The following is a 12,495-nucleotide window of genomic DNA, read 5'->3' as shown; positions in this document are numbered from 1 at the left end:
TTTGAAAGTGAAAGTGTGAAAGCATTAGTCGATCAGTCACGTCCAACTCTTTTACGCCCAACTCTTTGGATCCCGTGGATTGTAGCCTGCCAGGCTCCTCTGTCCACAGAATTCTCCAGGCAAGAATACTGGAGTGGGTTGCCATTTCCTCCTCCAGGGGATCTTCCTGACCCAGGGATTGAACCTGCGTCTCCTGCACCGGCAGACAGATTCTTTACCACCAGGAAAGCCATGTTAATTTGAAATACAATATTAAATAGATGACATCTTTCATTAGCTACGTACAGTACACTAGGTGCATCTTCATTTTGTACAATGCAAGAAGGCACTAAATCTCCCCGTGAATGGTGTGAAAGTAAAATCTTACTCAGGCATTTATAAAAATAATTTTATTTATTTGTTTACTTTTGGCTACGCTGGGTCTTCGATGCTGCACGGACTTTTTTCTAGTTGCGAAGTGTGGGAGCTACTCTCTCGTTGTGGTGCTCCATGGGCTTCTCTTTGTGGTGGCTTCTCTTGTTGTGCAGCATGGGCTCCAGGGCACGCGGCTTTCAGTAGGTGCCGCACAGTAACTCAGTAGCTGTGACTCCCGGGTTCCATAGCTGTGGTGCGTGGGCTTAGCTGCTCCACTGCCATGTGGGATCTTCCCAGACCAGAAATCGAACTTGTGTCTCCTTCACTGGCAGGCAGATTCCTTACCACTGAGCCACCAGAGAAGCCCCTTATTCAGGTCTTTGAAAACTATTTTGTTCCTGAGGAAGAAATCTGGAAGAGAAATTTTCCTGGCTTCTGACCAATAATTTTGTTATTGTGTCACCCAAATAATTTTCAATTTATTATGTCAGGAAAGCATAAAGATAATTCTTTCCCACTTTTTACAACTGGGAACCCCTGAGGTTAAATCTCTTTTTAGTTACAAATATGGGAAAGTGAAAATGAAATCGCTCAGTTGTGTCCGACTCTTTGCGACCCCATGGCCTGTAGCCTACCAGTCTTCTCAGTCTATGGAATTTTCCAGGCAAGAATACTGGAGTGGGTTGCCATTTCCTTCTCCAGGGGATCTTCCCGACCCAGGGATGGAACCCGGATCTCCCGCATTGCAGGCAGCCGCTTTACCATCTGAGCCATCAGGGAAGATATGGGAAACAATACATCAAATATATATGTGTATATATATATATATAATCTTGCTTAAATTCATTTTGCCAAAAATCTATTAAGCTCTATCATCTCCACAAGAGAAAACATGGTTTGAAATAATTAAATGAAAAACAAATATTGCTTTCACATTCACTGTTTCAAACTTCATGTATCTGCCTCTATTACAGGATCCACATTTGACTTCATCAAGGGCTTTGTTCCTGAGAATTCACTGCAGAGTCAAGAAAAGAAAATGAGTTATATGCAGCTGTATGGGGTTGTGTTCAGTTAATCATTTACTCTAAGTCATATGGACCGAAAGGCATGACCCATGGTAAATTAGCTACGTACAGTACACTGTACGTAGTGTATGGACTAATAATTCATAGCTTAATCTGGATGCTGTTTTAAATCTCTTTGAATTTCCATTTTCCCACTGGAAAAATGGTGAAAATGCCTGCCTTGCACCTACTTATAGGAATTTTAGGAGGACTGAGATGCTATATCAGAAATACTTTGAGACTATCTAAGGTTAGTTGTATCATAATTCCTAGTATTTTAAAACAGCTTTGGTTTTTATTTTACATAGATACTAGTAAGGAAGACTGGGGAGGTAATGGTTCCTTCTATTACAAGCCTTTTTTAGAATTTCTTAACACATATCAATGACCAGAACAAGATAATATTTGTGATCCTTGATTACTTTAAAAAACAAAACACAATTTTCAAAAAGCACAAAAGTTAAGACTGGTAACTTTCCGTTCAGCTCAAAATTTATTTTAGAAATGATAACTTCACAACGAACTATTCACCTTCAGTCTTAAGCGTATTTCATAGGGATGATTTAAATTTCTGATATTCTGGTTCCTACTGATGAATTCTCCATTTTGACAAGTTTTGATGAAGTCTATTCACTCTAGACAATTTATGCAAACCTAACTTGAATAGCTGATTTTTACTTTATCCCTTGAGTTCCTAGAACTGCCCTGATTAAATTTTAAAATATAATTACAGGTGGCACACTGAGTCAGTCAGTTAGTCAGAGAAATCTGAGCTCTGAAAGCCTACTTCCTGCACCACACTGCCTTAAGTGCTCTGGAGGAGGGCGGGGGTGGATGGGAACAGTCATCATGAAATGATTTAAGGATTATTATTAACACAACAGATCACCAAGCACAAAGTACTCAAGTGGAAACTCTGTACACAGAAGTTCAAGAAATGGAGAATAAAAGAAGCACCTTTCTGGCTGTAACTGCCTGTCCTATATATTTAGTAAACGTGTTTTGTGACTGCTAGTAGCTTTGCTGGCATCCCAACAAAATAAATTAAACAACATTGGTCTACTTAACAAATGGGTAGTCTGGGTTGGTGGAGAGCAGTTCTTTAATTTATTTTACCTGGTAATACTGCTACAGCTTTACTAAGTGAAGGGTCAGGGAGACATTTAAAAAAAAAATCTTTTTATTCTGGAATAATGTTAGATTTACAGGATGTTGCAAAAATAATACAGAGTGTTCCAATATACCATTACCCAGTTTCCCTAAATGTTAATATTTTACATTGCCATAGTACATTTTTCAAAACTAAGAACCAACATTGGAATATCACTATTGACTAAACTGTGGAATTTATTCTAATTTCATTTATTTACACTAATACCTTTTTCTGTTTCAGGATTCAGTCCTTATATCCTACATTGCATTTAATAGGAATGTCTAATGTCTTACTGCTGAGATTTAAAAAATCAACTGTTTCTGGGCAATAAGGCTAATCAGTCAAAATATTAATGTGGAGCAGTAATAAAAATAAATTGAGTGTTCAAGTGCCACCTGGGCACACCATAGTGTCAGATTCTTAACCTTAGCAAAATGTGTGATTTTGTAGCTAGTCATTAACCTCTTTTATTTACCTAAATATGATTGTATCAAGACAAGCTCTACCATCATTTCTAGAGGGCTCTTGGTCATTGTTGTTTGGTTTTTGTTTTGGGGTCTTTTTTTTTTTTGGTATATCCATGAGAACGTTTTGATAAGATTATTCTTTTGCTATCACCTAGTGTAGACACCTAGATTTTCCAAATGAAGTCATGAGAAGAGGCTCACTTGGGTCCCAGTTAAGGAAACTTACCTTAGATACTAGAGAAATAAAACCTTAAGTAGTCTGCTAAACATGTATTGGGGGCTTCCCTGATGGCTCAGTGGTAAAGAATCCCCTTACCAATGCAAGAGACATGGGTTTGATCCCTGGGTAGGGAAGATCCCTTGGAGAAGGATCCCTTGGAGGTGGTTGCCACCCACTCCAGTATTCTTGCCTGGGAGAATCCCATAGACAGAGGAGCCTAGCGGGCTACAGTCCAGGAAACCTCAAAGAGCTGTACACAACTTAGCAACTGAACAAAAACAGAACAAATATTAGAAGATAATTATGAGTCAAGACCAATGGGTCTCTAACTTGGGCATGCACAAGGATTACCAGAGGGCTTGTTAAAATACAGATTTCTGAGTTCTATCCCCAGAGCATCCAACTCAGAGGGTCTGGGCTAGCCCAGGCATTTGCATACTAACAAGTTCACAGGTGATGTGGATGCTGCTGGTCCTGGAAATATACTTTGGGAATACTTTTGTTGATAGTTGCATGAAAGAAAAATAAAGCCATTTTGTTCTGATGAGGTAAGTATAATCATAGGTCCTTGGATTTATCTGCTGCCTACCAGTCCGATAAGGGATCTATTAAATTTCATTTCATGTCTGTGCAAGGACTAAGTTAGAAAAATAACACAAAGATATGAGCTTTTCACAGCAGTTCTCACAAGTCTATCTTCCCTTCAATCAATTCAATCATTTTTAAAATATTTGTTGACAATAATAAATTATTATAAACCCACCATAAGTTTTTGGCCTGAAACAAGGCCTCTGATTGATCAATGAAACTTAATAGGGTTGGGGGATGAAACACACATCTTCAGCAGTGTTTCTGAAACTTTGCTGTGTTTATGGATCACCTAAGGATTTTTCAGGTGGTCTAGGTGTGTACCCTGAGATTCTGCATTTCTATCAAGCTTCCAGATGATGCATTGCTGCTGGGCCATGGATCATACTTCAGGTTAGGTATATGCCTTTTGATGATTTTAGCAAATACAAGAATCTTGGAACTTCCTAGCAATGCTCTGTCATAGAAATAGTTCTTTGGGTGCCTGATTCACTTTGCTGTACAGCAGAAAGTAATACAACAATGTAAAGCTCCTATCAGTTCAGTCACTCAGTCATGTCCGACTCTTTGCGACCCTTTGTGACCCCATGAATCGCAGCACACCAGGCCTCCCTGTCCATCACCAACTCCCGGAGTTCACTCAGACTCATGTCCATCGAGTTGGTGATGCCATCCCGCCATCTCATCTGTCGTCCCCTTCTCCTCCTGCCCCCAATCCCTCCCAGCATCAGAGTCTTTTCCAATGAGTCATCTGTTCTCATGAGGTGGCCAAAGTGCTGGAGTTTCAGCTTTAGCATCATTCCTTCCAAAGAACACCCAGGACTGATCTCCTTTAGAATGGACTGGTTGGATCTCCTTGCAGTCCAAGGGACTCTCAAGTGTCTTCCCCAACAACACAGTTCAAAAGCATCAATTCTTCGGCGCTCAGCTTTCTTCACAGTCCAACTCTCACATCCATACATGACTACTGGAAAAACCATAGCCTTGACTAGACAGACCTTTGTTGGCAAAGTAATGTCTCTGCTTTTGAATATGCTATCTAGGTTGGTCATAACTTTCCTTCCAAGGAGTACTCTAATTTAAAAAGAAAGAAAGAAAAAACAAACAAAAAAAGAAATAATGCCTTTGACTAAGGCAAGTTTCAAATCTGCATCCTGAACCCAAGTCTTTAGAATAAAGGGATAATTGCAGGGAAACTAAGTCAATGAAATCTCCCTGGCATGCACTGATACACGGTGGAAACTTCTCGAATCTGGTCACTTACTGAGGGGTCTTTTATCTTTAATCTCCACTTTTTTACCCTAATCTAGTAAGTAGGAGTGATCTAGGGAAAAAATACAAAGGAGTATAATACAGTTCTGCAGTTTCTGCCCAGGTCACTGCCATGAATGCTCATCTCATGAACACGTCTTCAGTTCCTGAGAGTGTTCTTCCATCTCCTTAACTCTCTCTGTCTCAGAGGTCCTCCTGGCTCTTATGATGGAATTTCCAGGAAAGCTACTGACTTTTGTTATTCCCCCTAAATGAAGTTTTAGCCAATGGCCAACAATATATAAGACCTTATCAGACCTCATCATCCCTTTTAGACTATAAAGGGATAAAGGGTAAGAAGTCTTTTATATCTATTTCATCTGGTTGCTATAGAGAAAAAAAAAAGGAAGCTTCAGAAAAATTGAAAAGGTTTGCTGACTGCCTCAAGAAGAGGAGGACTGGCTAGGAGAACGTACTCTTTTCCATAGTGGGTTGGAAGAGAAACCTTAGTCAGAATCAACTAATAGTATCAACTGTGGCTCTCCCAGGATGCTGCCTGAGGATCCATCACAGCTGGGATGGTAGCATGCATCCTGAACAAGTGAATAGGGTAGAAGGACCCCTACAAAGCCCCCCTCAGACTGCATCTGTAAGTAGACTCCCAGAATATATTCAGGTGAATGAAAAGGTGCCTCTAGCTAACTAACGGTGGCAATGGTAAAGTCAGGCAACCTTCAGGGGTCCACAGATGAAAAAAGGTAACAGTGAGATGGCCTAGCCCTGGGTAGTATATATCAACAAACGGCCCTCACTACTCACAAGTCTCCTAATTCAGTTTCTATCCCTGCATTGCATTATGGGCACTATCATCAGTAACCTGGAGCCAAAAGAAACCCCTATTCAACAAAAGCAGAACTTCAGAAAACTGTTCACTACTGTAAGCTTGACAACTTACTAGTACCAGAAGACTTCTCTGATGAGACTAGTAGTGATTTCAACATTGTGACTTTTTTGATACTCTATAGTGTGTCAACCTATAGAAGAAATGCATAACTCAGTGAACCAGTATTTTTCAGATGACCAATGAATGATGATGTTACAAAATCATGCATCAGTAAAAGATCCATTCAAAATGCAAAACAGACCAATAGATTTTAAGGTAATAGAACATAAAGAGCTTGTTGACATGATTTTAGATTATACAGTGCAATTAATCTTTAAAATTAAGGGTATTCCTGATAGCTCAGTTGGTAAAGAATCCTCCTGCAATGCAGGAGACCCTGGTTCCATTCCTGGGTTGGGAAGATTGCTGGAGAAGGGATAGGCTACCCACACTGGTATTCTTGGGCTTCCCTTGTGGCTCAGCTGGTACAGAATCCACCTGCAGTGCGGGAGACCTGGGTTTGATCCTTGGGTTGGGAAGATCCTTGGAGAAGGAAAAGGCTATCCACTCCAGTACTCTGGCCTGGAAAATTTCATGGACTACACAGTCCATGGGGCTGCAAAGAGCTGGACACAACTGAGCGACTTTCATTCACTTTCAATCTTTAAAAAACTTACTAGTCAAATATTAATGTAATATCAAAGAGAACATCCTTGGCTATCTGCTAAAGTTCTTAAACACTCCTCCCTTTTCCAATCACAGACCTGTTTGAGGCCAGATTTTTCATTGTATTCTTTAACCAAAATGGTATGTCACAATATGTTAAACACAGACATTAGATACAAATATAATATCTCCCATTAAGTCAGACATAAAAGAGATTTGCAAAGCATGTAAAATGTCACTTCTCATTGGCCTTTTTGTTTGGAAAAATATATTTATTTTCATAAAGTGTGTATATTACACATAATTGGTTTATTGTCATTTTTAAATAAATTTTTTCTAAGAAAACTGAAGAAATTAAAATTTTCTACATGGCAAATATTGATAAAGCATATAAACAAATGTTCTTTGGAGTCCCCAATAGTTCTTTTTAAGCTTTTTATTTATTAAAAAAAAAAATTTCCCAATAATTTTTAAGGGCAAAAGCTTAAAAACTGCTACCCTAAGCTATGGGTTTCCCTTGTGGCTCAGCTGGTAAAGAATCCGCCCACAATGTGAGAGACCTGGGTTTGATTCCTGGGTTGGGAAGATCCCCTGGAGAAGAAAAAGGCTAACCACTTCAGTATTCTGGCCTGAAGAATTCCATGGACTGTACAGTCCATGGGGTAGCAAGGAGTCAGACACGGCAGTGACTTTCACTCCACTTCACTTCAGCCTAAGCTAAGGGCTATGCTTCCATCAGCTTTCATTTTTAACATTGTGTCTGATAATTATCAGAATGCTTTTTATATTTTGTTTGTGAAATGGTAACAGTAGAAAATATTTTATGTCACATTGTAATTCTATGATAATGGAAAATCAGAACATAAAGGTGGGGGGAAATAAACAGTATTGGTTGTAAACAACTGATATTTGTATCTCTGGTTTGGGTGATCTAATCACAACACATGGGTTAACATCTATGGAAAATATATTCTGAGCTACCACAAGGTGCAAATACACCTAATCTGGTTCTTTGAAGAAGATGTGAGAAGAAATTTGGTCTTGATTATAAAACATGGTAATGGTCATAGAACCTCTCATACTCTGGGGATTTGATTCTGTACTTGGGCTCTCCCCTCTGAAATTCTTTGAGGACAGGGAGTTGCTTTTTGTTTTTCAATTCTATAAATACATATATTTAAAAAAGCCAGAGGATCTGGCATTAAGTATGACTTAATAAATATTTGTTGAATGAATCAATCAACAGAATACTAAATACTTAGATATACAAAAGTCATGCGAGGATGATTTTTAAATTATATTTATGCTTGCTCCATAGTCAGAAATATCATCCAGAGGCACTGAATACCTTACAAAAATATAAATAAAAGCTTTTGTGATGAACTCAAACGACAAGAAATTACTTTAGGAGATGATATTTTAGTGAAACTGGATTTTTATTGTGGTGTTTTCCTGGTAAGGATCAGAAATGTGTATCAACATTTCTGATATAGTGGAACTACATGCACTCTGCAAAATTAGCAGGCAGAAAAAAGAAAAAAAAAAAAACCCCTGTTTATGCCAACAGCCCATCTTAATGCTAAGGATAAGACTACTCAGAAAATAAAGTGAGGACTGTCCTTCCATCCAACACTATCATGGCCAAGTTTAGTGTCTACTGAAAAACCGTTAAAAGTCTCAAGGAAATTATTACAACCCATAAAGACTTACTTCTGGAAGAAAACTGTTGGTTTTCTAATATATTTCTGGTTTCTGGAAAGGCCAGGATATGCATTATGTCTATTTCATAGTGTGGAGTACATAGAGATGACAGTATTAACCATACAATTAATCTCCAGGTTTTCAGTATTTCAGAAGTTCTCATATTTGAGTATTCTAATTCAGTTTTGGGTAGGAGTGTATGTGGCTCTAATATTGCCTCACAAAGTTGTATTCATTCTACTCATTGACTTTTTTAACTTCTTTCAAAGGAGAGCTGACATCCTGAGAGTTGTATTGACACTGTAAATTCTTGTAATAACTTCTCTACCATCTTCATTAGTCACTAAGACAATTTAAGGTATATAACAAACAAAAAAAGAGGCTTCTCAAACTTCTATGAGATAAGTAATTTAATTGCCAAAAACAGGTCTTGGATACCAGGGAAATATTCACAGATGAGAAACTAGCTCTGAAATAGTTCTATTGTCCTGTCAAAAGAAAATCTGGAGAGGTTTACTTGATATAAGCATTTTATTAAGCAAGAAACACTGCTCAAAACAGGGAAATTTTGAGCTGAAACGTTAGAAGCTCAGCATGCAGCAGTGACAGCTGAGTTTAAAAAGCATGAATGAGGAAGCACATGTGTGTGTGTGATGTGTGTGATGTGTGTGTGACTGGTTACCAGAAACAGTCTTTATATGGTAGCAGCACTGTGTAAGCTTAGCTGTCTATAGCAATTTGCTGGGAAGCTTTAAGGTCATACTGACCTGAAAAAAGCTATTTTAGTTTTAGATCAGAGTTAGACTTTGGGCAAATCTGGACAGTTTAAAAGTTTTAGTTATACAATTATGAGTGTTTGGTCTAAAAGTATATTCAAATGAGGCCTCTATTTTGTTTTTTCTTTAACCATTAACAAACTGAATGGTATAATTCAAGCTCAGAGAGCACTAACTTATTACTTTGTGTTTCTTAAAGAGTTATAGCACATTGTAAACAAAAAAATTTTTATCCCTAAACCTGGTATTTCCTTCTCTTCATGCAATAAACTAATATTTTGTACTTTTGGAATGGTTTATGTTATGTAAAGAGCTTAAGTCATATTGTAAACATAGATCAAATTTTCTCAGCAGAATCTTAGGTTATATTTGTTCGGACCACTGAACTCATCTGGTGTCCATGTGTTGTATTCCAGGGTATTCTGGAATATCATGTATATTTGTATTCTCAAATATCAAGTAAAAAAAAGTTATTAACTATCAAAATTAAATGTGTTATTTTAAAATAATGTATACTCTATTAGGAGTAGGCCCTGAAAATAATAAACAATAAAGCAGTTACTGAAAAGAAGTGCATGGAAGAAATGGACCTCAAACTAAGAAGCACTGAACACCGAACACTACTGAATGCTTACACTAGAATTCTGTTTTATCTTCTTCCAAACTGTGAGCTGCCTGAGGGCAAGCATGATGTTTTTCCTCAACAATGTTTAGTTTAGCCTCTAGATCTAGAAGTAATAAAAATAACTAGTTAACATTTATTGCACATGTATGTTTCTTTAATGTACGTTATCTGAAGAAACTACTACTAAGTCGCTTCAGTCGTGTCCAACTCTGTGCGACCCAATGGATGGCAGACCACCAGGCTCCCCCGTCCCTGGGGTTCTCTGAAGAAACTATGTGGTAATATTAGACCAGTTAACAGATGAAGAGAATGAGGCTCAGAGAGATTATTGATTTAACTGAGATTTTATAGCACCTATGTGACTGAATCAAAATCTAAACACAGATCTGAACACAGAGCCCACTGTTTCCATCACACTTGCTGTCCCTATTCATTTGAGTAGTATTAAACACGCTTTTGTGGAATTGGTCAACACTTCTGTGATTTCTTCCAGATAAGAATTCTATTCTGATCATATAAATCATTTTATTCAACTCATCCAACTATCACTACCAACAAGCAAGGGAGGCAACAAACAACGAAGGCAGCCTCTATAAACAGCTCTTGTATGGCACCTCTAAATAAATAAAGACAGTTATCCACTTCAGGATTATTTTATTTTTACAAGGAAAGAATGTACTATATGTAGAGAGACAGAAAATATTAAGACTAGAAGAGACTTCCAAAATATTTCAGTCTGTTTTTTAGATAAAGGTTAATCTGTCTCCTCCTGCTGCCCCCCTCACCTCAATTACAATCTGATTATTCCTCTTTAAATAAGCCAAGTAATATTTTTATGACTGCTTGAAGCTAAACCTGTAGGCTAATGACTTTTTAGCTCCACACTATTTTTTCCTTTTTACTGTATTATATAATTCAAATCCAGTTTTGGATCTAAACAGACAGCTTTTGTTTTCTAATCACAATTCTGGACTTGTAGCTTGGTAGAAGGTTTTGGTGGGGTTTGTATTCTAAACTACAGTTTTGATATCTTTAATATCCTGTTTAAAAGAACTTTAAAAGGTGAAAATGAAGGATGGAAACCAAAATATTAGATTATCAAAACACCCAATGTCAATATTGAAACATATAACTTGAAATTAAGGTAATTTCTGGAAAATCAACTGCTGACAGTAAACCAAAAAGAACTGTTTGGAGGTCATTTTCCTAAAATTAGAATGAGGAATATAGCAAAATTTAATCACTGGGAAAACATGTTCGCTTTCATGACACTCTGCTCTCTTGATTTTCCATTCTCATTCTCCTTTACTAGGTTCCCCTTTTCTTTCTAGCTCTTCATGTGAGACTGCTTCAGGGTTCAGTTCATCATTCTCTTCTCAATTTCAGTTCTTTATCTACACTCACTATAATAGTTTGAATTACTATCCATTAGCTGATGACTCCCCAGTTCTGATCTCCAGCCCATACCTCTCTCTCCAACCTTCCAGTCATTCAGTCAAAATCTTGGAGTCATCTGTGACTCTTCTCTTTCTCTTATGCCTTTCATTCAATTGTCAGGAATTCTACCTCCCAAAACAATCTGTTCACTTCTTACCACCTCCACTAGTACCACCGGTTCAAGACATTCATTTCTCCCCTCCTGTCACTTTCCCTCCCCTACAGTCTACTCTTAGAAGAATCTGAGTGATGCTTTTAAAATATGTCATCACACCATTCCTTTACTCAAAATCTTCCAAGAAATCTGCATCTCACATGAAAGCCAAAGTCCTTACAAAATCTTACACAATCTGTCACCCTAACCTCCCACACCCACTCCCACCACCTTGACTCTCCTCTCTCATTGACCTCTGGCTTCACTGAGGTTTTCTGAACAAGCCAGGCTTGCTACTGACTGAAGCCTTGGAGCTGAACGTTTCCTTGGCCTGGACAGCTTTTCTCCTAGATAAAAAGCTTTGCTTTTCTCATATTAACAGCTCTTCCCCCAGATAACTGCACTGTACGCAGTCCATTTGTTGTTACTGTTCAGTCACTAAGTGGTGTTCCACTCTTTTCCAATCGCATGGACTGTAACACCCCAAGCTCCTCTGTCCATTTGAATTCTGGGGCAAGAATACTGGAGTGGGTTGCCATTTCCTTCTCCAGAGTATCTTCCGGACTCAGGGATGGAACCCCGGTCTCCTGCATTGCAGCCAGGTTCGTTACCCCTGAACCACCAGGAAAACCCATATGCCCTTCAAATCTCTGCTCAATAATTAAGACCACTCTCAGAATCCTATTTAAGAGCTGTAACCCATCCCTTTATCCCCTCATCTTCTTTTATCCTGTCATATTTTTACAACACCATGCATATTTAATAGCTTACCACAGTAATTATTTGGGAGATCATTTTAGTTTCTAGTAGAATGTAAACTCTATATTGTTTTGTACTTAGGCCATAGTGGCTCAGAAGATTCCACCTGCAATGCAGGAGACCTAGGTTCTATCCCTGGGTGGGGAAGATACCCTGGAGAAGGAAATAGCAATCCCCTCAGGTATTCTTGCCTGGAGAATTCCATGGATAGGGGAGCCGGGCAGGCTACATACAGTCCATGAAGTCGCAAAGAGTCCGACAGGCCTGAGCAACTAACACTTAGGTTTGAAGGGCTCTCACATGGATAACAGTCAATAATGGATTTCAGCAACTCAATTCACAGTTCACACGCCTGGGCAAGCTCCGTACACTCTTCTCAAGCCTAAATTTCAGC

General features: G+C 38.4%; 1 long non-coding RNA gene across 1 annotated transcript; it reads right to left on the bottom strand.

Moving 5' to 3' along the window:
* Positions 1 to 252: 252 nt before the first annotated feature.
* LOC120856944 lies at positions 253 to 9,957 on the bottom strand. The gene is made up of 2 exons (XR_005719524.1): positions 9,762 to 9,957; positions 253 to 1,372 (listed from the first exon to the last, which is right to left on the bottom strand). It is a non-coding gene; the product is annotated as an uncharacterized LOC120856944 (long non-coding RNA).
* Between the last annotated feature and the right edge of the window lie 2,538 nt (positions 9,958 to 12,495).

The sequence above is a fragment of the Oryx dammah genome, unplaced genomic scaffold (genome assembly GCF_014754425.2).
Source record: "Oryx dammah isolate SB20612 unplaced genomic scaffold, SCBI_Odam_1.1 HiC_scaffold_28, whole genome shotgun sequence".
Lineage (NCBI taxonomy): Eukaryota > Metazoa > Chordata > Mammalia > Artiodactyla > Bovidae > Oryx > Oryx dammah.
Note: the sequence above shows the minus strand (reverse complement) of the source record. Positions and strands in the feature narration are given on the sequence as shown.